General features: G+C 37.7%; 1 protein-coding gene across 3 annotated transcripts in view; it reads left to right on the top strand.

Annotated features, from left to right (window-relative positions):
* The window catches only part of ITR (inotocin receptor), a 275665-nt gene that overhangs the window by 103465 nt on the left and 144451 nt on the right, over positions 1–27749 (top strand). Inside the window, exons 1-2 of one of the 3 annotated variants that reach the window (XM_074186497.1) lie at positions 24366–24521; positions 24689–25000. The exons of 1 other annotated variant lie outside the window; for it this stretch is intronic. The gene's annotated coding sequence lies outside the window, so the exon portion shown is untranslated. Of the gene's footprint in view, positions 1–24365; positions 24522–24688; positions 25001–27749 lie in introns of those variants that run through there. One more of the 3 variants, XM_074186498.1, reaches the window with a different exon arrangement.

The following is a 27749-nucleotide window of genomic DNA, read 5'->3' as shown; positions in this document are numbered from 1 at the left end:
TGATTTCACTATTGACTTTATCAGCGTCTGAACACTTTTGATATATTTCTCATAGCAAAACATCAAAATCGATTTTCAATTAACACAAACGCCACTCGACAAAGAAAACGACTTTAATTTGCCCATTGCAAAATATTCCCTCATCAAAGACTCTTTTATTTATAATGGATTAAAAATGTTCAATCACCTTCCATCAAATCTGAAATTTGCATGCAATAACGTAAACTTTGGGGAAGTTTTGAAGGATTTTTTTTGGGAGAACCTATTATAATTTATCAGAGTACTATCAAGATACTTTTTGATTAGACTTGTGGCTGACTCGTTTTATGTAATTAATATTGAAAATTTTCCAAATAAAGTCTTATTGGCTATATTCGTGCAAGTGACGTATTGTGCTATGTAAATACTAATTGTTTTTGTTATTTTTTTGTTCTTTGTACATATGTTCAATAACTACTCGAAATTTCATTCAAACTACCTGACAGTGTATATTATTTTACGGTGTATAGTTTTCGAGAACATTACTCGAATAATCATAACTTGACAAGTATTTTTTTTTATTTATTTATTTGAAAGTAGGAAATCCTAATATAAATACAAGTCCAAAAAAGTAAAAATGGTATAAAAAAATATTAAAATAGTATAAAAATTCTCCTAACAATAAAATACGTTCAAATAATATATAAATAAAAGAAGCTGAAAAGCTAAAAATAGAAATGTGTTCCTGAGAATATTGTCCCATAACATAGAACAAATCAGGAGTATTCATAAAAGTAAGTTCCATATTACAATTATACTAGGGCATAAAAACAATTATTCGAGTGGGTATGAATTATTTAACATATCCCAATGTAGCAACGACGTAACATAATGTATACAGAACACATAAAAGCTCAAACCAATGAAACAATTCGATGATGTGAAACATTAAAATAAAAAAATCAGAAAATTCATAGAGTACGTGATGTAATATATATTTTCAACTGAACTTCGAATGAATATAAAGTAACAGAATCTTCAACGTGGTATGGTATTTGGTAATCATTCAATCCTCTGGAAAACAACGATTTCATAGATTGCTTTGTTCTTGTCCTGGAAATGTGGAATTGATTGGTGGTTCTTGTGTGGTAGTCATGAATTTGATTATTGTAGGTAATGAAAGAATCAAAATATTCTGGTAATAAATTTCTGGTTATTTTATAAATAAATATTATACCTGTGTAATACAGTCTATCTGCCACATCATACCACTTGAGGGCACTCAGCATGCATTGAATAGGATTGTATCTATTACATTTTAAGATGATTCTCAAACCTAGTAGCGATAGCTATGTGTGAATTTGTTTATCGAATTATTTTAACCAAGCTTTGTCAATAAGATGATAATCTTCAGACAATAAAGCATATTTTGACTTTGACTTTGACTTTGAAGTTTTTCAGTTACTTTCAGTGATATCCTCCTCGGTTACCGGACATAAGAGAGCTGAAAAATTTATGAAACTGAGTATTTCACTTTTTTTAGTGTTGGCAGAGACTTGATGATATTGTCAGCAACATTTATGAAATGAATATTGAAAATATCAAAAGCCAGATCTCATATCTGAGAAGTCTCTTTGAGTTTATGTATCTCAAAATTCAAAATTTTACAAGACGCTTTAGATTTATTATCAGACGAAAGAATGTACTTATCGTATGCCAACTTTTTTGAAATTTTGAGCTGAGCTGAATGAAATTTTTTGTATGTAGAGATGGCTCCTGACCTTCTACTTATGTATATCAGCTAAAAGTTTCACGTACAAAACTCATTAGATTGAAAAAAATATATGATCAATAAATGTTCTGGAAGGCATAATTGAGGCTCAAGTCATTGGACCACCTTTTTTTGATGGGCCACTGAATATAAAAATTATTAGGGGATTAGCCTAATTTCTTGGAGGCAGTACCAATCGATACTAGAGGGCGGTTATATTTCCAATATGAAAATGTTTCTCCCCAGAACCTCATTCGGGTGAGAATGTCCTTACCCAAATGACATAGTAATAAATGGATAGGAAGAAACGGGCCCATTCATTGGCCAGCAAGGTCCCCAGATCTCACGCTCTTGGATTTCTTTCTCTGAGAATATTCCAAATGAGAGGTCTATTAGGATAAACCAACTACGCCGAAAAGAAAAGTAGAATAAGGGAAAATATTTCTTTTTATCGCGTAGTTAACAGTAACTGAGGTTCGAAGAAAAATTGTAGGTATACCTGATATGTAGATAGTTCAGAATGAAAGATTGTTGGAACAACTGCTGTGACAATTGCCTTTCTGATTCGCTTTCATCACTTCAACAAAGAAATTATTTCTAGCCAATTTCTCATCGTTATTTTTTAAGCATTATGAAAATGAATGAAAACCAAGGAAAACACCGTTATTGTTACTAACGGTAATCGTCAATTTTTTATAGAACGTGTTTGTTTTCAGACTGAATATTGCCTGAGGTCGTTGGATGTTGTCTCATTAAAATTTCATTTATGTTGATTACTCAGTAAATCATCGTAAACTTCTCCAACATTAACTGACAATCACCTTCAACAAGAATAATTATTATAATGATAATCGTTTATTATTCATGTCCATTTATTAGGTATTAGAATTTGATCCCATGGATTAATCAAATTGAAACCAGGTGAAGGAGTTCCATGATAACTTTTGAACGTTCATTTTACCAGGTGTTCTCAAAAATATATTGATCATCATGGAAGTTGATTTTCACTGAATCCCCAACTCTTACTTCCCCTATTATATCTTCCACTCCAGACATGCATCAATGATTTCTTACACAAAGTGAAAACTCGTTGCAGTCTAATAACTTAAATGACATGTTTGTTGAAAAGGGGTTTCATTCACTGCCAATATAATTTGCTAATAATCAGTAATAGCAATTGACAAATACTCACTTCGTTTGAGTAGTGTCAGATCACTTTTCTATCAGTACATTTTTATTATCAACAAAATATCATTCGCTTATCATGGGCTGAACAAAGTTACCATTGGTTACTTCCATTTCTCCCCACTTTGGGTTTATTCGTCTCAATTTACTTATAACCTCTTCCTTATTGGAAGAATCGTTACCAGTCAAAGCAATCTTTCTAAGTGGTTGATAAATGGTTTGCCCCTTGCAGTTAATGGTCACCGAGTAGAGGCTTTTCTACCTCTTTTACTGATGGTTATGGTCCCAAATGTTTTTTTGTGTCAAACCGCCACTTTTTGTTATAACTTTCCTATCGAACAAAACTTTTTCTATATCTCTATTTTGTTGTTGCTTCTTTCGAAAGAGACTAGCTTTCTTGAGTTGGTCTTTCAATTTATTTCTATGTTCTATTTCTAATTCTCTTCTTTCATGAACCGCGCATTAATTTGTTTCAAATCGTTTTCATCTCCTTGTACTCGGCCGCTGAATGTTCACATTTTATCCCAAACTCCCTTTACTCCACTTTAAACTTTCATGACTTTGTCTCTCAAGTTCGAATATATCATTTTGCAACTCTCTAGGCTCTCTCTGGACTTGTTGTTACAAAAGACTCTTCAACAACTCTTCATTCTCTACCTACTTTCTTTATTTTTTTCGTACTAATGGTTCCAACAATGCAACTCAATTGTCTTTTCGTTTTTTATTTTCTTTCTTTCTCTCAAACCGCTTTTTAATCAATATTGGATTCAATTTCGGAAATACAAATTATATAATTCCCATTTCCTCAATGGAACTATCGCGATCAGTCTCCCCCCTGCTCATACTGCGCCACGATAAGTAATCTCTCTTGATGCATCGAAGCTAATTACTTCATTTAGTGAGTAGCATTTTAGGTAGCTGACCTGTACCTAAAATGCTAGAGTCACCTTGCAACAGGACGGCACAAGACGGGAACATGCCGGAACGGGAAATGACGTGAAGTTTTGTTTCTCTTTCTATAGTTTTTTATAGGGGGCACACAACAAAGGCAAACGACAGGCACATTCCAGAACAGGAACAGGCCATGCCAGGCACATGCCGTGCCGTGTCCTCCCGAAGAGCGAAAACTTCCTGTGCCTGTCCCAGGTCGTTCTCCCACCCCTGCTCCTCTCCACCTCACGGCGCATGCTTGACCTTGGATTTCCATGCTCTACGAAAACGACACAAGCTATTTACGCGTGTTTCCTTCAGTTGTCCGGATTGTTGCTATAAAAATATGTAAAACTGATTCATCTCCAAAAATTATATTACAATGTAGAAGTTGCAATTACAATATCAATATCCTCCCCACCGGATGAGGTGTTAGAGAATCCGACAGAGGAGTCATCGTAGACTCCTCTGTAGACTCCTAGTAGTATCGAGCTATTGAATACGGGAGGGGAAATTAAACGAAGGGAACCGAGCAGGAAGGAAAAGAAGAGGGTGGGGAAACAGGACGCGGCATCCGGCCCTACCGTGGTGTGCGAAAGAGGCAAAGGCAGGCAAAGGACAGGTCACGTCCCGTCATGTTCCCATCTTGTGCCATCCTGTCCTTAACCCTGAAAACAGAATTGATCTTTGCTAGAGCAGACACAAATTTGAGTATGTGAGTATGTTACAAGTTCTTCAGTCTAGTGAGAACCTGATCGGGCTGATTCGGTGACTACCTTGGTCAGATAGATAAGTGACACAGATTTGTAGATTGGGAAGTAGGACTCCTATGATGCATTTCAGAAAGACGCCCTTCCATCGCTTCAGGGTACTAACTGCATCCACCAACCAGAAGACATTCTCATGATGCTCTTAGGTAACCTATAGTTATCCAGGCTGGAATGTTCAACTCTGGTATCGTTCATTTGGATCATCTTCTGAAATATCATCTGCAGCGGTCTTGAAGGCTGCTGAGGCATATTGACGTTGTCAAGAAGCAAGATTCATACCTCAATTATCGCAGCAATCTTATGTATCAGGACATACATTCAGCCATGCTTGGATTTTTTGCCTCTGCTTGGGAAAATCATCATAAGCATTTACCCGCCTTCTCAGGAAGAGTTTGCATAACCTCCTAGTGTAGATTCTGCTTCTGCTGCTAAAGAATTTTGTATAAAGCAGATTCATGAATTAAATTTCACCTGAGGAAGCGAAAAGTAGCTTCCAGGCTGCACCAACTAGAGATTTCAATTCGTTAATGAAATCGAGAGCTGGAGAATTGAAAATATATTGCTCTTGACCCGATGTTTCAGAAAGGATATAGTTTCAGATTCACTGAACGCCCTTCTTTCTGTAGACTCAGCTTCGGATTCTTGGGTTATCGGAAGATCCCTAAAGGGTGCCACAAGTGACAAGGCCTTCTACAACAATAGGGCGTCCAGTGTTTTGAAGGTTCCGTTAGTGATACTGGGTTGAATCAGAGTCATCGGTAGGAATACACAAATTTACAGGGCAAGACATCATTGAGGAAGACTTTCACCTCCAGTTGTGACATCTCACCCATCAGGGGTATTGTTACACTCTCCGCTACAGGGCTACCAGTAATATGAAAAATATTATAAGAACAGTACAATATGTTCAATTTGAGGTTTGCTGTACAGTTACAAAATTGCAAAACAAGCACCTATTTCCGTCTTATTTTGGAAGACTGGGTCAGAACTAATATTCTTGCACTTTGAGAAAACGTTTTTTACATATTATTTTAATATGATTCCAAGCAAAAACACACACCTAGGTCATGTTTCATTGTCAGCAAAAAATCCTGTCGCGGTCTGTAATTATGATATCGGTGACCTCTCTCTGTTAAAAGTATGTGTTAAAATTATGACAAAACTCCATTACAAAATTCATTTGGATAATTATTGTTCATAGGTTTTCGACGAATTTATATAATTATATATTATTATGGATCACTTCGAATATATTATATATTCGATTCTGAATTGTTGATAATTGACAGGTTAATATCTTCCTTCGATTGTTAATTAGCATGTGTGGCTTGGCAAACTAACGATAGCCTCAAGGCGACCCCGTAGCTGACTATGTGTATATCAGTTTAAACTATCAACCGGTTCCAGCTTTGCATTAGTTGCAAAATACACAATATGCCTATTTTTTCATCAAAGTGTTCCATCAGGTCATCCATGAGAAAAGTTTCCAAGTTTTACCCGACGGGAGTACTCTCAACGATATAAGTGCTGGACGTTTCGGATATTAAAAATTTCTAGAACGACCCAGAACATTCGTGAGTATTTGAAAGCACCTCAAAGTTGTGGATTGTTATTCTGGAACGTTCAGGAAAATCCCGGAATATACCAGAACATTGTAGAATGATCATGGAAGGTATATTGCAGCTCCCAATCCACCCCTCAATGAGGAAGATTCCCGTTCATACCTGAGACATGTGCTTCCTAAGATAAAATGACTGTTAGTACTATTCTCTCGGAAGTTTCAGTGTGGAAGAATTTTCGGGACTGAAATGTGTCTATACACGTACAGAAACGCCTAAAGAAGCAATTGTATAGCGAAACAAGTGTTGCGTTTTTATAAAACTGTTTGGTGAATATCTCACAATAAAGTATTTCTTGTATAAATTATGGATTTTCATCAATTATCTACTGATTTAATCACAAAACTTCATAGACATTTTCTTTAATACTTCTATTGGCTTTTATCTATGTTTTGAATCCTCAATTTCAGACAATGCAGCTTTTATATAGGGCATTTCTGTCAGAATTCTTCCGTTTTTTGAGGATTTCACTAGGATATTTTGTCAACGTGTGTTTGTTCATCGTCGATCATATTTTGGCTTTCAGTTTCCCGTTTGAAAAATTCAGAACGCCATTATACACTTTCTACTGTGAACTGAATATATACCAAAATGCTTCACTAATCTATCTACCACATTTTTGGTCCCCGAAAAATATTCCTCCAAAGAAGAAATTTTCTCGCAGATTAGGATACAAATTTCAGACAGAATTACTTAAGCTTCAGGTAAATTTATACAATCATTTGGATGTATACTGATGAAAACAACATGAATATGCCGAGAGCCGAAGAGATTTGAAATCGAATTTTTGTGTACTTCAGTATTAAACAGAGCAGAAAATAAATTGAAATATTCTATGAGACATTTTATTTGAAAAGATTTTCAATAGGCTGGGTTGTATTGTGAAATCTACCGTAACCAATTTAAGATGGAATATACATATTCAAATATTATAAACATATCTTATGATTGATTGAAAATTGGAATATAAGATTATTAAAAGAAGAGAGCGAAAAATGATAATCATTCCATTTGGATTCCAGGACATCGGCTATGGAGGCACATCTTCACCGGAAGCAGGAAGTTGCAAATCTTAATGAGGATCTAGAAATAATTTCAAATTGAGGTGAAAGTAACCAGGTTCAATTCAATGTCACAAAAACCCAGGCATTGGTTTTCTCGAAGGAGATAAATGTCTCCGAACCGGATATAATAATGTCAGGTTAGACAATTCCGCTTTCTGCTTCGACAAGTTTGTTAAAATGAACACCAATATGTCTTAGTAGAATCATGTCGCTGGAATTGCAAAGACTGCTTCTCAAAAGCGTGGAACACTGTTCCGAACCAGAAAACTGTACACACCTCAGCAACTTTTGATGCTTTATAAAGCTCAGATCAGACCTGTTTTGGAGTATTGTTCTCATGTATGGAGCTCTGCCCCCAAACATACCCTGAAGTTTCTGGATTCCATCCAGAAAAGAGCCATCCTCCTGATTGGAGACGGTAACATCACGTGCAACCTAGATACCCTGGAACATAGAAGAAAAGTTGCAGATTTTTCTCTCTTCTATAGATACTTTCACGGAAGATGTTCAAGTTACTTGGCACATTTGATTCTACCAAGAGCGGTACATATCAGAAGTACGCGACGGACTGTGGCTGCTCATCGTTTTGAGGTTCAACTCAGTACACCTCGAAATTCACTGTTTAAGAACTCTTTCATCTGGAGGTTTATGTTGAATAAACTTACTGAAAACATTTTTTTGAATGGATTTACTCTCCAGCGATTCAAATCCAATGTGAATCGCTTTCGCACAGGCACCGCTTTGAGAGCCCCTTAAGAATTTTTCTGTAGTGCTTGTGTTTTGTCCTTAGAAAAAAAACAACACCATCTCTGCCCCTCTATTCAGTATCTTCATCTTGAAATAACGATCAGCTTTTGTATTTTTGGTGAGTGAAGAAAATTGGTTAAATAAGTTTGGATCATGGTAATGAGCGAATTTTCAGGTGGAAGTGATAAATTGCTTTCTCATTCGACGAGTATTGTGTCTGACGGGTAATTTTTCTCAACTTATGATTTTTCATTTCACTTCCTGGAAGTAAAACTTGTAATGCGAACTTTTCAGTGTTTCGCCTAGGGAAGTAAAAATATAGGGAAATTAGTAACATAAAAACCACCCCTTTCAAAATGTAATAGTATTCATTTCCACTAGGTTGAAACACACATTAAGCTTATGCTTTCCATGCTAAATAAATCATCCTTATACACGATGTAACATCAATGGAAAGTTTCGTAATGGAAATGCTGCTTTTATTACATTTCGCGATCTGACAGAAAATTGCCTTCTCGGTAAGATCCTAATTGAGTCAGCTTAATACATTTGTAGGATGTTTGTGACTTTACGTCTTTCTGTGAAAAGGATATTTATTGTAACAAAGGATTTTATTTTCGGACTGCAGAGGAATTTTTTTAAAAAGTTTTCGAGATTTAAAGGTCAAAAATAATGTGAAGGAGCCAAATTTTCCATAATCTGATATCTTCCATGAAATTGTTGATAGAAAAAAATCTGTTAGAATAGTTGACATATTTTTCCAACTCATGATGGTAATTGAAAGTTCTAATGCCTCTCAAAGAACTCAAATTCGAACTGAAAATTCATAGTATAGTCCATATAAGTTTCATCTATCTTCATCAATACACAGAAAACAGCATTGTTTCGTTTCCAACCTTTATAAAAAATCATTCAAATCAAATGAATCAACAGTAATGTTTGAATAATATAGAATTATCATCAAGTTATTTCTGTTGTAATGAGAAAAAGTTTGATGATTTCTATTATCTTTATATATCTTACTAGTACTATGTTGCTGTATCGCAGCTGTTCCAATGTTTTGACACAATCAGAATCAACGGACTTAGGCGTGCGCAGCGTTATATAACAGTGCTTCCAAAAAAATGTTCTACACCGCCATCTAGTGGCGAGTTACAGAAAAACTGGTAACCCAAACACCTTCTCTATGAAAAATTACTTATACATGTCAAGTTTCATCACGATTGGTTAAGCGATGTAGAAGTTTATCACTTACCAACCAACCAACCAACACGCATCCATTTTTATATATTGGATTATATTATCTTATTATATTATCTTGATAAAACGCGTAGAAAAAATATTTTATACAATGTTGGGCTGAATCAGTAAACTGAATTTTAAAAATATTCCTACATTCAGATGCAAAATTAAGTTCAGTTATTGTGGTTCTTTGGATTCTTTATTAATTTGAAAAGTGGTTTGTATTATCAATTCGACACAATCAGTCAACTATTGATATTCATAACAATCAGCGATATTCATAACACATGGGCTGAAAAATCCCGGGGCTAAGAAAGAAAACGATTTTTTTTCAAAATTGGCTTCATTCATAGACGTAATCTCCACCAAAAGTCACATAGTCATTCCAGCGCCGCGCCTTTCGAATATTTCAATACCACTTTTGTAGAACGATTTATTTTTTTGCCTCAATATAGGCCTCATTTTCAACAATAACCTTCTCTGAATTTATATTAAGCAAAATGAACCTGAAATGAAATAATAGTGAAATAAACTACAAGTAAAAATACAACAATTGAATAAATAAAAATGAAGGAATGAAAAAAGAAAATAATAAAAAGTGTAGATTCCAAGTCACGTTAGTTCACCTGAACTAGACGCCTTCCTGAAACACATCAACAGCGTGAGACCTTCCATCACTTTCACAGAGGAGAAGGAAATCCACAACGAATTGCCATTCTTAGACGTTTTGGTGAATAGGACCGACACTAAGTGGGAAACATCTGTATACCGAAAACCCACTCATACGGGAAAGTATCTGAACCACGAATCCAACCACCATCAATCGACTAAAAGAGGAATCATCAAGACTCTATTAGACCGTGCTTTTGGGCTCTGTTATACAAAGGAAGGTCTCGAGAAGGAACTAGACATCATCAAAAATGATCTTCGACGGAATGGCTACTCCAAAGCGATGGTAGAAAAGTTTTTAGCTAAAAGACAGCAGGAGCCTCGCAAGGAAGAGAAGCCGTCACAACCAGTGCTTGCACTTCCCTACATCAGAGAATTATCGGAGAGGATAAAAAGAATTGGTTCCAAGTACAACATCAGAACCTGTTTCAGATCCGGTAACACTATCCGTAGCAGCCTCACGAAAACCAGGCCCCCAAACGTGGACTGCGATTCCAAGAATTGCATTTACCGGATACCCTGTGAGTGCGGAAAATCCTATATTGGTGAAACTAAGAGGCCATTGAATGTTCGCATTGCCGAGCACAAGAAGCACACACAGCGGGGGGAAACCAGCAAATCAGGAATAGCAGACCATGTTTGGACCCATCAACACAACATCGAGTGGTCCCAAGCTGAGATCTTGCACAAAGAGGAACATTGGTTTAGGAGAAAATTCAAGGAAGCCGCATACATGTTGTCCAATAACGTATTCAGCCAGGCCAGCGTAGACATACGCAACATATGGAAACCCATCATCAAGCGAAAAATGGCCAACTCCCGCCAAAACGGTCATCTCCCACGGAACCAGTGAAGCGGAAAATGGAAGCCAGGGATAAGTGAAAGTATTTCAAGTGAACTAACGTGACTTGGAATCGCTACACTTTTTATTATTTTCTTTTTTCATTCCTTTATTTTTATTTATTCAATTGTTATATTTTTACTTGTAGTTTATTTCACTATCATTTCATTTCAGGTTTATTTTGCTTAATATAAATTCAGAGAAGGTTATTGTTGAAAATGAGGCCTATATTGAGGCAAAAAAATAAATCGTTCCACAAAAGTAGACAATGGAAGTGAAATTCATCATGAAACATTGTCAATCACCTTCAAACAAAATAACCTTCTCTTACCGGTTTTGAGGCCTATGAACAGCCAGTAGCCGCTGGAAGATACGGTGGATGAGGGAGCAATTCGAAAATCAATTCATGTAGTTTTACCATTGTTTTGATAGGCTTGTGACACGGTGTGTTGTCTTGATGGAAGACATTTTTTTTCTTTGTCATATGCGGTCGTTTTTTTGTAATTTCGGCCTTCAAATGCTTCAATAACGCTATATAATATTTACTTTTGATGGTACTTTCCTTCTTGATGTCTGCTTGATGCCCTCGACAGAAGAAAAGTAGATCTGCATGCTCATGCATATGATCTTGTCATCTTGGCAAGGTCCACGTCGGAAAGGGTAGCTTGTAATATCCTCCAAAGCACGATGGGCATTGTTCACAGTTAATACCTGATGGAGCAGATGTCTGTCAACCCCAGCAAAACTGTGATAATCCCCTTCACCAGGAGGAGAAAATTGGAAGATCTAACGCCACTTTCCCTGAATGGTAAGGTCACTCTATTTGGAACGGAGATGAAATATCTTAGCATTGTCCTTGATAAAAAACTCACCTGGAACGCTCACTCAGAAAAAGTTTCACACAAAGCCAGACTGTCCCTTTGGACATGTCGAAGGATTTGTGGTAAAACTTGGGGTTTAGGTCGCAAACATATCCATTGAATTTATGTGATGATTGTCAGACCAATGATCACTTATGGTGCAATTGTCTGGTGGCCAAAGGCTTTACAGAAAATGGCCCAGGCGAAACTCTCTGGCTTACAGAGACAGGTCATCAGTAGTACCATCAGTACCACATCGTCATCGGCCGTGGAGACCCTTCTAGATCTTCACATTTTTCTGGAGAAAGAGGCCAGATGGACTGCATATAGACTTGTGCACATTCCAATTGCACAAATCAATTTAATGCAGAGTGTAACAGACTGTTCATTGACACTGGAAATGTCCGTCTCCTGATTATAAGTATGAATGGTAGGGTGATCGAATTAAAAATGAATGTGAGATACTTCGGAATTGTGGTGGACTCAGGGTTACTCTTTTATAGAATACCACAAGAAAGTGAGGAGAGAACTGAGTGAACTGGCGGGGAAATTGAGAAGATGGCTCGGGAGGAACATCGGGCTGAAGAGAGAACGCGTGAGGATGATTTATGAGTAGCAAAACCTGCAGCATTGTATGGTGTACAAGTGTGGGGGAATAGGATGCATGAGAGCAGGGTGAGGAAACAGGTGAATGCAGCACAGAGAGAGGCCCCTCTTTATAGCCTCATGTGAGGCATATAGGTCTACCCCGCTTCATATTGAAGTGAGGGTCTGACAATGAATGAGGTAAAAAAGACTGAGAACAGAGTGAAAGGGATGGACAGGATATTCCCTTGGATGCAAGGCATGTTGCTGGAGGGGGGGGCAACGAAAGAGTGACCGAGGTGTATGTGGATGCCGGAGCGAGATTGGAAGAAGGGAAAATGGGAAAAGGCTGGGCGTATAAATGCAGGGAGAATGAGAGGATAAAGGGGAATAAAAGAATCCCTGGACAGGGCAGTGTGAATGAGGCAGAGCTGATTGCGATCGAAAGAGTGGTTAGCATATGGAGTATGTAAGAGAGCCATGGCTGCCATGGCTGTGAAGAGAATCAAAGCAGGCCGAGTGAAGAATAAAAGGGTAGCGAATATTCAACGGATTATTGAGGAAAGGAGCGAAAGGAGCGCCAGATAGTCTGGCGGAGAGGACATCAGGAAGAGAATACCGGAAACAAGAAATCCTACTAGGAAGCGACATAGGGATGGATAAAGAAAGCGTGACGTGGAATGTAGAGATAATGGATAGTAGGAATGAGGAGAGAGAGAGAATCAAAGGAATAATCATAGGAGAATGGCAACGAGAGTGGGAGAGTGGTATGACTGAACGGTTGTTTACAGTTTCTGTAGAACAGTTGGGCATGAATCGTTGGATCTGTCGTGGAAGGCTGTTCAACTGTTTATGGGGCATGGCAATTTTCCGGGATACCTGGCTAGATTCAACCTGGGTCTAGAAGTGCCGTGCCCCTGTGGCTATGCAGGGCATGAAACGGCAGAGCATGTGATTGAGAGGTGTATAGACGGAGACAGGATTGGATGGCGGGAGTGGAAATGGAACATACGAATGGAGAACTGACATTGAGGGATATGAATGGGAAACGGAATATATGGATAAGGTTTGTTAATGAATGGGCGGGGAACGTAGTGAAGGATGAGAGAGACGAATGAAGGTGAGCTGCTGGCTTACTGTAGTGTTGGTAGTAGACCAAATTGACACCGATACGCCACTGAGAGGTGATAGTGGCAGACTGAGAGGTGATAGTGGCAGACTCAGTCCAGGCAGGCCAGTAAATTGATAAATGTCGTGAACTCCGTAGAAATTTGTTGTTTGGTTTTCTTATGGGTTATATGGGATGGGGGAATTTTCTTTCTTGATTTTGAATTTTGTACTGCTGTTTGTTATTTTCTTTTCTCACGGACACTAAGAATTGTGTTAGGGAAATATTATTATCGTGAGTTCATTATTGTAATTATGACTAATTTATGTGTTTGTAACTATTTGGGATAAAAAAAATGAGTCTTCTACTCCGCTAGTTTCGTCCACTCGTGTTTGCGAAGTGTTAAACGTCGTTCACAGGAGATGTGGGGAGAGTTCGGAGAAGTAGGGGTTCTCCAGAGAGTGGTGGCGCTAGAGAGCGGGTAGATGCTGGTTGTAAGGCCTTCGGGCTTGGCGAACGCATGCAAAGGCGTTATTCATGTCAACTACGAACTGCCTTACAAAGTACTCTTCCCGAGTACAGAGGACTGGATCCTCTGGGAGAAGGAAATATTGAAGGCTGATCGTTGTTGGTTCATAGATGGATCATAAGCAGCTTCCGGTTTCGGTGCAGGTGTTTTCAGTCGCAGACCCAGGACAGGGAAATCAACCTGCCTACAATCCTATCTGAAAGAATCCAACCTCATACGCAAGTCAATAAAAATATTTTCGGACAATCACGCGGCGTTGGAAGCTTTTGGCTCCTACCGAGCAACATCTAAATTGGTTGCCAAAAACGACTCTCCTCGACAAGAAGACTTATGGATTCCTGGCCATACTGGCCTGGAAGGCAATGAGGCTGCTGACTTCCTTGCAAAGGAGGGTGCTGCAAGCAGCTTCATCGGACCAGAACCTGTCATTGGAATCGCTTTAGGCTTTGTCAAACGAAGATTGATGGATGGCAAGAAGATCCATGGACTTCTGGCAGAATCTTTCAGGATTAGCTCACTCCAAGGCGTTTATTCATACCAGAGAGTTGTTGGACTACAGTAGTGATGAACCACGATGTCTAACAAGCCTTCTTACAGGTCACTGTCATTTGAATCATCATATGCAGAGAGTCGGCTGTCGGAAGACATTGTGTGTCACCTCTGTTAAAAAAATGATGAAACAGTGGAGCACATACTTTGTGCCTGCCCCGCTGGGGACCAAATCAGGTTTTTAGAGTTCGGCACCATACAAAATAATCGGCTTCGTTGAGAACCTGGATTCATATGGCCCAGTGTGAATGAGTGTGAGCCACAATAAACCCTTGCGGGTTGCGGTGGAGGGTCGAATAGACCTTTGGACCTAACCCAACCTATCCCTTCTAAAGATAATCGATGAATTACACCACGCACATCCCAAAATACCGAGGCCATAGCCTTTCCAGCCGTTTGTTGTGCTTTCGGGCGCTTTGGACGAGATTCACCAGTTGTTCTCCACTCAGATGACGATCGTTTTGATTCCGAAGTAAAGTGATGAATCCATGTCTCATCCATTGTCACATATCGACGCAAAAAATTCGGTTTGTTATGCTGAAACATGGCCAAACACTGCTCAGAATCATCAAGACGTTCTTGTTTTTGATCAACTCTGTTTTCTGGTGTCACTGCTCCATTTGGACGTCCACTGCATCATCGATGTTTCTACGAACACGTTTGAAGTCAGCAAATCAACGTTTAATTGTTATTTCTGATAGATCGAAGTCCTTATGACACTTTTCAAGCCATTGCTTTGCTTGACCGGTATTTTTTCTCATCAAAAAGTAGTGTAAAATTGAATCACGAAATTGTTTTTGATCCAGTGTTTTGAAAATCACAGAAGTAGTGTCACTCTTCGCACAATAACTCACAAACGTATGTGGAATTTATGGAATGAATGCAATGAATTTATTCTGTTTTACGACCATGAGTGATGATGAGAATAGAAATAAATATGTAATTTGTGCACAAGAAAACTTGAAAAAATCAGTTGTTTCACGCCAGAAACCTTAGAAAAATTTTTTGTGGTTTTGGAGTATCGTCGAACGAAACCAATCAAAAGAAAATTACGCAGTAATTATAACGAAGTAGAATTATTTGATCAAACATCAATAAATGATGTTTGTCATGCACAGTGTTATAAACTGTTTGCTGCAATAAAAGATGGTTGAGATCATAACTATTTGTTGTTAAATATATGTAAGGTTTTAATGAAAATGATCAATCTAATTTGCACTACTATCAGGATTAGTATACATTACAGAAGGTGTACTGAACTCCTTCAATGAAACTTCAGGATATGAACTGTCTTCAAATCATTAAAAACGAATTGCAATTTTTTTTGCCTGAAAATATCAATCAGAAATGCGGATTACCCGGTATTAAATTGATTAATTTGACCGCATTGCGGTAACGCTATAATAACATCTAGATTCGTTCAATAAAAAATGAATTGAATTGTGATACCTTCAAGACAATGTCTAGCAAGTCATCCATGACATTCATTGCTGAAATCGGACTTATTCTGGCCCCTATTGAAGTACCAAAGGTCTGTTTATGAAATTTATGTACAAAAAAAATAATTGTATGGAAATATTATTGAATTTAGGATATTTTTTCAGTCAATGAACAATACTGGCTGAAAGGATCTCATTCTTTCTCAAATGAAACTTCGCTGCCCTTACTCTAAATCAGATATACCGGGCTCTAGAATATGCAAAGGTTATTTATTTATTTTTATTCAATAATTTATTTCATACACTATTCTACAGGATGAACCCAATTGCAGAAAAACGGAGGCATTCACAAATATGTACTTACGTAACATAATCAGTAAATCTATAAAAAACAATTGAGTGAAAAACGGAACTGTCAGTTAGCTAAGTTATTGGTTCACAGATGGATCAAAAACACCTTTCGGTTCTGGTGCAGGTGTTTTCAGTCGAAGATCCAGGATAGAGATATCAACCTGCCTAGGAACATATGCGACTGTATTTCAAACGGAAATTTACGCCATTGAATTGTGTGCGGAGAGATGTGAAGAATTCAACCTCATACACAAGTCAATAAAAATATTCTCGGACAGTCAAACGGCGATGAAAGTTCTTGGCTCCTACCGAGCAACGTCTAAGTTGGTAGCAAATTGCCAAAAATGACTCTCCTCGGTAGGAAGACTTAGCAGACTGTCTCTGGTCTGGATTCCTGGCCATACTGGCCTGGAAGGCAATGAAGCTGCTGATTCTTTTGCGAAGGAGGGTGCTGCAAGCGACTTCATTGGACCAGAACCTGTCATTGGCATCGCTTTGGGCTTTGCCAAACAAACACTTAACACCTGGATGGCAAGAAGAGTTATGGACTTCTGGCAGAATCTTCCAGGATTGGCTCACTCCAAGGCGTTTATTCACCCTCCGAAGATTGCTACCAAACAATTGTTTGACTACAATAGGGCATTTATTCGCCCTCCGAAGCTGGATACCAAACAGTTGTTGTAGGGATGAACTTGGATGTCTAACAGGCCACTTTACAGGTCACTGTCATTTGAATCATCATTTACAGAGACTCGGACTGTCGGAAGACAGTGTGTGTCGCCTCTGTTTGGAAAATAATGAAACAGCAGAGCACATACTTTGTGCCTGCCCCGCTGGGGACCGAATCAGGTTTTTAGAGTTCGGCAGAGCCATACTCTTACCATCTGACCTGAAAGACCACTCACCATACAAACTAATCGGCTTCATTAAGAAGCTGGGTTCATTTGGTCGAATGTGAATTGGTGTGAGCCACAATAAACCTTTGCGGGTTGCAGTGGAGAGTCGAATAGACCCCCACTCACTTTGGACCTAACCTAACCTAACAGCTTAGAAACGTTTTTTGATTTGCATTCGATTTGATTTGCAAACTGGCAGTTGAATATATCTAGGCCACAACTAACAGAATTAGAGGTATCGCACATTATATAAATTGGGGATTTTCTGGTCGCGGAGTGTTGAGATGAATGTTCATACTCAAATGACCCAAAAATTCAACATCTGTAACAATTTAAAGCAGGTAATTGTTTATGACCTTGACGAGGACGATTCAGCAGACGACGAAGATTAAATATAAAAAATATATTTCATTGGTTCGGATTTCTATTGTCTAATATGATATAATATGATTTGAAATCTCCGAAAGAACAAATGAAAATTAAATAAAAATGAATAGCCGAAAATTATATTAAGCAAAATAACCCGAGAAAAAAATTAGAATAAAATAAAAACCAAGCAATAAATTGAAAATTGAAAAATTACAATGGAATAAAAATTGTAAATTTCAAGCCAAGTTACTGCACGATGTTTTGATTGCTAGTATCCACAATAGTCTTCTGATGACTGGACTATTCCTCCGAGAGATAACTATTTATAGATCATTGTGAACGCTTTCATCTATACCCTCTTTCCTCCCTCCGCTTCACTGGTTTAGCGAACTAGAGATGAAAGTTTGGAGGGAGTTGACCGTTTTCCGCTTCATTATGAGTTTCCATATGTTGCGTATCTCTACGCTAGCTTAGCTGAATGCGTCGTTGGACAACATATATGCAGTTTTTTTGAATTTCACAGGGTTTCCTGTAAATGCAATCCTTGGAATCGCAGTCCGCGTTTGGTGACCTGATTTTCGTGAGGAAGCTACGGATCATCAAAACCTGCTTCAGAATTCGTGCTGAAACGTCTGTATAAAATTCTGACGCACACGACTGTTTCAATGTCACTATTTTTTGCATTTTTAAACATCGATTATGAACTTTTGGTCACGTCCAAATTGTCAGTCTTTATAGTAGGAATTTCTGACAAGTCCGATCGAATCCTACCTCTCAATACAGCTACCTTCAACTAATAATCCTTCATACTAATATCGCTCTGTAAACAGGAGTTCGTAGATCGTACATACTATCGAACACTAATGCGCTTGAAGCAACATTTTTTTTTTCACATTTTTGTAAATTCGTACATGCTCCCCCCCACCATTAAAAAGATGCTTTGGTGTTTCTTGAAGATCTAACTTTGGACCGCTATTATTTGTTCTATTTATAATTGATCGTCCCTCCATTTTGGAATTTTCTGAATGTTTGCTCATTGCCGATGATCTGAAAATATATAAACTCATACAAACAGTTAGGGATTGTGTTAATTTGCAACGGGACATTCATAAATACTGCCCATTATTTATGAATGGAGCATCTCAAACAAATTGAAATTTAATATCAACAAATGTAACACCATCACAGTAACTCGTTTGACGGATCCTGTTATTTTTGATCATATGTTGGATGGGGAAGTCCTCCACAGATGTTTGAAGTACCTTATTGTTTGCCAAACATATTCATAATATTGTTAAATCGTCAAATCGAACGTTAGGATTCATTATTAGACAAACTAGGGACTTTATGAATAACAGTACTATTAAATTACTATACTACTCACTTGTGAGATCAAAATTGGAATTTGCAAGTATAATATGGTCAGGTGAATATCGGTCTACAATCAATGCAGACGAGAAAATACAAAATGAATTGCTCAGGTACTTTATCACAAACAGTGCCGTATGACTATAAAGTTATCAGATCCAAATAACTCAAAAGAGTACAAACAGTTTTTTGCTATTCAACCTCAAAGGTTTTGAGTAAGTACACAACTGACTTTTATGATTATAATTATTGAAATGTGCAGATTATTTTGTATTCATCTTCCATGTAATTATACTTTCGATTTGTTTGGATAAAAAAGAAATAATGAATATATCATTCGAACTTTTTTCCTTTTTAGCATCTTATCTTCGCGATCCAAGGGCTGGAGGAAAGGAGCCCAGAGGGCATTTAGCCCTCTGGGCTCCTCAACTACAATGTTCATACAGAAATAATTGAAATGATTATGTGTCAATCTTTCGAAAACTAAATTATACTTTTAAAGAAAAACAATGTATTGATCACAAGATTGAACCGTCTTCATTGTCACCTCTTCTTGCTGACAGAGAGGTACCTACTGAGTGGGTGATATATTGAAATTCCATGATCTAGATATAAATAAATAAACATCACATTTGAATAGATTCTGAATATAAACTTGAAGGGAAATATTTTTAAGATAAGTACGTTTTTTGGGAACGAAATGTTTTTGGCTTTCTATCTCTCCATATTTACAACTTTATGTCACGGATAAGTTGAATGTACTCATGTCACGATGACATTCATGTAATTATTAGATTAGTTTTCAAAAAGATGATATTTTTGTCCTTCTACTACTCCATCTATATACAAAAAATGTGGGAAACTTCCGATGGAAATAAGAGAGCATTCGGGTTCAAAATGATAGATCATACATAGAAAGTATTTTCGGATACAAGCCGGAAGGAAAAGACCTCCCAAACAACTTCTCTCAAATAAATATTGGATTCCACGAGAGAAAAATCACTTTCTGAACAGCTGCATTCATGTGATCACAGAATAACTCGAAAATCACGTTTTCCTTTCTGTTTGTACTACAAATATTCGTTATGGAATTGAAACTCTCCACAACGTGATATATAGAAGAGTAGCTCCTGATATGAAATGTAATTTACATATGGAACACTATCATGCTCAAGACATTTGTCTTAGCGCCATTTTGAATAACATTATAAGGTGAAGCATTCATCTCTTTCATAACATTACGACTTGTTGTCACCGGAAGAAACAAATCTGCTATTGTCACGATAACAATAGTCCAAGCAATGTTCATACAGTAATAATAATAATAAATGGGCTTTATTCATTGATATACATTGTTTATAAAGAAGAAGTTAATATAAAAATCAATGAAAGGGCGAAGTTCAGCCGAGGCTGTTTTACAACTCAACCTGGGGGATAGCATGTTTTATATAGAAATATAAAAATAATTACCTACTATACATTGGTAAGTGAATCTTTGTGAGACTAAGAAAAAACAAAGATTATAAATTCCACAGTGAATTTCAAAAATCTATTTAGCTTAAATAAGGTAAAATATATAGCAAAACATACACAAAGGTGAGACAAAGGGAAAACCATATGAGCAAGGTATAACATGAATATATTATCTATCCAGAAGACTTCAGATATGTTTTCAACTATTTCTTGAAATTATATATGGAATAGTGTCTAAATTCACTGTTCAGATCATTATATTGTTTCATAGAGTTGTAAATAAAACTACGAGAAGAGCAGGCTGTCGAGTGTTTTGGAATAATAAAAGTGTGACGGTTTCGTGTCCTCGAATTATTCTGTGATTTGAAAGTTTTATATCTTTCATAAATTTAATTTGGCTTTTTGTGAATGAGAAATTTATGAGCATTGACGAGTAAGTGGAACTGCCAGGTTTTAGCAATCGGTAACCAACCTGACTCCTCGAACTTGGGGGATATATATGGTCGAATTTTCCCACACTATAAGAAAGACGAATGCAATTGTTTTGTATTTTTTCTAAGCGATTTACTTCAGTTTGTAACAAAGCAGGTCCGTAGATTATATCGCAATATGCTAATCTAAACAATATGAGGGTTTCGCAAAGTTTCAACTTCAATTTGGAAGTCATAATATCTCTACTTTGATAGAGTTGACATAAGATACTGTATGAGCTACGACAAAGTGAATTTATATGTTTGTGAAATTTCAGATCAGCATCTAGCCATAAACCCAAGTTCTTGCTTTCTGTAATTGTTTGTAGTAAGTCTTGTCCAAGTTGGATTTCAATTTCCCGTCTTTTGTGTTTCGGGCCAAAAAGTTTCAGCTGAGATTTTTTAGAATAGATAGATCCAGTAACTTTTGTAGATAGCTGTTAATTTTTTCCATTACCACCTGCCAGTTACTTGGAGAAAATCGATAACATAACTGAGTGTCCTCTGAATAATGATGAACTGTGCAATGATCAATTATTTTATGGAAATCGGATATATATAGAGAGAACAGAATTGGGCCGAAGATAGAGCCCTGAGGTACTCCATAATCAAAAGGTGAAGCACTAGAACACTTTCCATCCAAAAATACTGACTGAGTCCGATTTCTGAGGTAACTTTTCAATAGGTGCACCCATAGTGCAGAACGCACTGGAAGTCCAAATGAGGCAGTAACAAATTCCCAAAATCATTTTGAATTTTCGAAAAGTGAAGATGCGTGAGTTAGCTGACATTGTGAAGATTTTGAAAGAAAGTTTATTTTGCATGAGTATTTGACTATGAGGAAGCTCTATTCAACGAGGGTGCCACGCGAGCTCACTGATGATCAAAAACAAGAACGTCTTGATGATTCAGAGTAGTATTTGGCCATGTTCGAATATAACAAACTGGAATTTTTGCATCGATATGTGACAATAGATGAAACATGGATCCATCTCACTTGACTCCGAAATCAAAACGATGGTTATCTGAATGGAGAGCAACTGGGGAACCTCTTCCAAAATGCCCGAAAGCATAACAGTCGGCTGAAAAGGTGGTGTAATATTCATCGACTATCTTAAGAAGAGGTATTTCACCAACAGTGAATATTATATAGCATTATTGGAGCGTTTGAAGGTCGTAATTGTAAAGAAACGACCGCATATGGCAAAGAAAAATTTTGTTTCATCAAAGCAACACACCGTGTTAGAAGTTAACTGAAACAAAACTTCATGAATTGAACTTCGAATTTCTTCCGCATCCAGCGTATCCGCCAGATGTGGCTCCCAGCGACTACTGGCTATTCGTGGACTCGAAAAAATGCTCACCGGTAAGAAATTTCGCTCGAATGGGGAGGTGCGTGGTTGAAGTACTCTTCTCGACGTGTCATCTGAAACAGTTTCAGTTGACACGTCAAGAAGAGTATTTTTTCAAAATAGTCAATGAAAATTATCCCAAGCGCATCGTAAAACCGATGCCATGACCTCGCCTGTAGATGAAACAGTCTTCGCCTTCTTCAGAGCCGGTTCTTCCTTTTGAGTCAATTGTTTTGGTTGTTCTCTTGTCTCAGGTGTGAATTAATGGACCCATGTTTCATTCATTGCTATGAAACAACGCAAGAATTCTGCTTTGTTGCTGTGAAATTTCGCTAAACACTCAATTGAAACATCTTTACAACACTGTTTTCATATAATTTACGATGTAACGCACTTTTTGAAATGCCTATGAGTATGCTAGCTCACGCACTTTCAGTCGACGATCATACAGTACCTCCTCCTCCCCCACTCCACCTCCAACAGCAAGGGCACTTCCTGCGGCAGGCTCCAAGATCTCCGCCTTGAATAAAGTCAAGGAACCGGCTGCTCCTGCAGGAAAGCGCCCTCACTTGAGCACCTTCACGAAGGGAACTCCAATAAGGTTGAAGAAGCCGCGCAACGACAGTAATGTCGCTGCGCCTTCCAAAACCTTCGCGTAAGCCGCCGTCAGACACCTCAAGGTTGCCAAAGAGAGAGTGTGTTTGGCAAGTCTTGACCTACATCTGCCAATATGACGGAGATGTCTCCTAGTGACCTGTCCACCTTCCTGGAAAGGACACAGATACAGAACGCAGCGTCTTCAAATTTCAAACATAGGCTTTATATATTGTTTACTTTCTTCGACTTCTTTAGAGCCGATTCTCCCTTTTGATTCAACTGTTTTGGTTGTTCTCTTGTCTCGGGTGTGAATTAATGGACCCATGTTTCATTCATGGTCATGAAACAACGCAAGAATTCTGCTTTGTTGTTGTGAAATTTCGCTAAACACTCAATTGAAACATCTTCACAACACTGTTTCTAGATAATTTACGATGTAGCGCACTTTTTGAAATGCCTACTGAATATGCTAGCTCGCGCACTTTTAGTCGACGATCATACAGTACCGCTTTGTGGATTTCCTTTACCGTTTCTGGAGTCGTCACCTCATTTGGTCGGCCACTGAAAGGCTTCTTCTTGGCAGATCGTACGGCCTCGTTCAAACTCTGCTACCCAATATTTTATTGTTGTGAACACAGGAGCAGACTCACTCAGAGTAGAATCCATTTCAGCATTTATATTGGTTGATGTAATACAAAGGCCAACGCGTAAGCGCATTTGCGGCGCCGAGGCCAAAAGGAGAAAGAGAGCGAAAGAGACAGGAGTGGCAGCAACTATAGGTGCACCCTCCTCCTCCCCCACTCCGCCTCCAACAGCAAGGGCACTTCCTACGGCGGGCGCCAAGATGACAATTATGTCGCTGCGCCTTCCAAAACCTTCGCGTAAGCCGCCGTCAGACACCTCAAGGTTGCCAAAGAGAGAGTGTGTTTGACCTGTCCACCTTCCTGGAAAGGACACAGATACAGAACGCAGCGTCTTCAAATTTCAAACATATGCTTTATATATTGTTTACTTTCTAATATAGTAATATTTTTTAAACAAATACCGCCATCTTCAGGCCAGGCCGGGTACTTCTGGAACCACCCTCGTACCGTAAGAAGTGTACCCCTTTAACGAAACGTTATTTCTAATAGTTCCTGGTTGATCTTTTGTGTCCGTTCATTTATATGAAATAAGCAATCAATAAATTTACGGAAAAATTCGATATCAATAATATTAAGGGAATCAACTAATCGCATTGTGGTGAAAAAATAGGAAACTTTAAACACGTCTCCACTTCTTTTAATGAAACTTTCAGTTGAGTTGTACGATTTGTTATCTTTGTTGAGGTGCTCGTCCTTTGTTATTTCTATTGTTCGCCCTAAAGGTTCCTTAAACAGAGGTAATATATTACTGAAAGTTTATCATACTTTGAAACTTTGCGAATCTCTCTTCATCTTAAGCCGGGCTCAAACAACTCGTGTACTTGACAAATACGCAATTATTTGCGTACTTGGCAAGTATACGAGCTTTGCGAATTGCGATGGCAAGCAGGGCGCTCACACGATGTGTACAATGTACAAGTACACGAGCGCGAACATTTGGCTTAAAACCTTGACAAAGAATCAGTAGTGTGGCAGTCAATATGGATAACGGTCGTCTGGAAAATCTCGCTGTTGCTTCAGCGGCGTTTGTTGTGATGAGCTCTGCTTATTAAATTAAATTAAAAAAGAAGAGGAGAAGATGGTGGATGGTTTCATTAAATAAAAGTCGAGACAGGTAAGTACCTACAGTTAACTTCAACTAAAACAGCATTCTAGATAAAGAAAGTGAAATATATATATATATATATATATATATATATATATATATATATATATATATATATATATATATTATATATATATATATATATATATATATACATATATAAATCTTTTTTGTAGATAGAGCGCCACCTATATACTACAGGACCTCAAACGAGAACCTTCAGGAAAATTCGAAAATTTTTGTAGAACGTTCGCTGTTGACTTTGAGTTCCTACTCAATAAAATAGGCCCTCTGATAACGAAACGTGATACCAATATGAAAAGGCGATTTCTGTTCAAGAAAGATTTTGCGTTGCTCTGAGATTTTTTGCTACTAGTGACAGTTTTAAAAGTTTATCTTACCTATGCAAAATATCACCACTAACAGTATCCACCTGCGTTTTTGAAGTATGCAATGCATTATGCCAGGTTCTGCAGAATCAAATAAAGGTAAGTATCTACAATTATGTTTTCATATCCTTCTATTTGTATTATCAATAATCATAAAGTCATTGTTAACTGAAACTAATACGGTGATATAATCATAAAATCATTGATAACTGAAACTAATACGGTGAAGATTGTGGGGTAGGTACAAAACTGCTTCGTTCCTGTGGAGCTGTAGCTGAGTTGGCCTCGATGTGGTACTCTGGCGATGGATAGTGATTTGCTGACAGTTTAGAAGGTGGTCGTGACAGGGATGGGGCATAACTGTGATCTGAAGAGGGATGGGGCATAACTGGGATCTGAAGATGAATGGGATTCATACGATTCTGAAGAAGAGTATGCTTGTGAAACTTGGGAATCTGGATGTGCAAGAGGAGCTTGCACATCCAGACATTTAAAGTATGTATTGGAGGTGCTGCAGCTACAGCGGAAAGTTGTGTAAAAGTAGTACAAGAAGGTTGTTCGGTACTAATCGAGGTTCTATTGTTTAAATAAGACATCTGATTTGTGCGAGAAGGATACTGTTGAGGAAGATTTTTAGTGGCAGACTGTTGCCGCGATCGTTTCTCCATATGCCTCAGGGTAGCCCTGAACAACAAATTATCAATGTCATTCATCACTACAATTCGATCCATTTCATCGAAAGCTTCTAATTTCTCGGCAACCAACTGCCCATAAACATGACAAAGGGTATGTTTTGGTTGTTCAGTGTTTACAGCTGTTTTTAATATCTTATACGCTTCAACCATACGTTTTTCAGCTACATCCACAGCCTTTCTTTTTTATTTTTGGCAGCCAGTGTTGGTGCCTTGAATTGTGTTTGTGAAGTGATATTACTCAGCCCTGCCTGTGTATTTGGATTTAAAGTTTCAGTAGACATGTCTGCTTCATTGGTTTCGTCATGGGTTTCGTCAGATGTGACAAACGGTTCAGTTTCTTCGTAGATATTCTCAGTACTGTTATCTTCCGTAGTGTTCAAATTTTCCAACTCCTAGAATAAAGCACTTCAATTAATTCAAAAAAGTTAGTTCCTAATATTGTATATTTGTTGCAGATGCCAGAAACTTCACAAGAATGGAAGACTTTTATACAAAATTGAATTTTCCTCACTGCCTTGGGGCCTTAGACGGTAAACATGTCCTTATCCAGTCACCAATGAACAGTGGAACAGAATTTTACAGTTACAACCAAACATTTAGTGTAGTTTTAATGGCGTTAGTTAATGCTAATTACTGTTTTACATTCGTGGACGTTGGATGTCAAGGTCGTATCAGCGACGGTGGTGTGTTTCGCAATACAATTTTATTTAAATAACTTGAAAAAAAAGCTTTGATGATTCCCGAAGGTGAACCACTACCTAATTACACTCGCACACCTCATCCATATGTATTCGTCGAAGACGATGCTTTTGCTTTAGGGACCCATTTATTAGAACCATACCACGGACTTCATGAGGAAGGCAGCGATGAAATAATTTTTAATTATGGCTTATCACGTGCTCGACGTATTGTTGAAAATGTATTTGGGATACTAGCATCGGTTTTCAGAGTTTTTAGAGCACCTATGGTTCTTGAACCAGACAAAGTACCGAAGATAGTCATGACATGTGCCTTGCTACACAATTATGCAAGAACTAGTTAAAATGCTGCCACACTTTATTCACCACCAGGTACTTTTGATACGGAAAAGGACGGTCAAATTTTGCCTGGCACGTGGCGTCACGGTAACCAAAATATGGCATCATTTCTGCCACTCATGAAGTTACCAAGAAAATCTGGACGTGAAGCTCAAGAAATTTTAAATGAATTTTGCAAATATTTTAAAACAACAGGAAGGGTCCCATGGCGAGACAGTTATTGATGAAGTCTCATATTAATAATAATGTATGATATTATTAAAAAATTATATTTTCACTTGCCTCTGTGTTTTGGGTATTTCTGGGTTCACATATGCCGTGTAAAAATCTGGCCATTTTTTCGAACGCAAACCAAGTAGGCCTACAAACTTCTACGGCGCCGGATCCAGTTCCAGATGTAGCCTCAACTTTTTAATGAGAGGCCGAAATGTGGCCATTAGCGAATCTTTTTTTTTTTCTTCAGTTCATTTATAGTATACTGGACAGATATGTTATCTTGTATTCTTTTCCACGCATCATTAACTGCATTTAGATGTTTACGGTGTTTAAGTTTAGCCATCCAAATGACCGGCTCATTTTTATAAAAATCAAGAAACTCCAAAACAATGTCATTTATCCACTTCATTTCAATTTTTAAAATAAACAGAAACAAAACGTCTGTACGCTTCTGCTATGCCTTGAAAACTATTGTATAGTCGCAGTAATAGCCAATTATTTGTGCATTTCGTTTGAGCGCCTGTACAAGTATAGACAAGTGTGTACTTGACAAGTGAACGAATAATCATGATTCCTTTGACTCGGGCCATTTTTACCGACCACGAATGGAAAACCCACGAGTGACAAATAATTGTACAAGTAACCCACTCACACGACATGGCAAGTAAACGCAAGTAACGATTATTCGCCAAGTACACGAGTCGTTTGCGCCCGGCTTTAGACTGATGACTTCACTCTTCAAATATGGGTTAGAACCCTGTTAGATAGTGTTCGGCTGCAGCCACTGTCGATTTTTCCGTACACATATTTCCGAATATAAATAATCAATACATATTCAATACAATATTTCGAATGTATTTCATTAGTTCGGACTTCCATTGTCTAATCCCTATTATCCCT

Source organism: Leptinotarsa decemlineata, unplaced genomic scaffold (assembly GCF_025532065.1).
Source record: "Leptinotarsa decemlineata unplaced genomic scaffold, Ldec_3_MD MMD2_tig00078422_RagTag_RagTag, whole genome shotgun sequence".
NCBI lineage: Eukaryota > Metazoa > Arthropoda > Insecta > Coleoptera > Chrysomelidae > Leptinotarsa > Leptinotarsa decemlineata.
The sequence above is the reverse complement of the archived record's forward strand: the minus strand, read 5'-3'. Positions and strand labels throughout refer to the sequence as shown.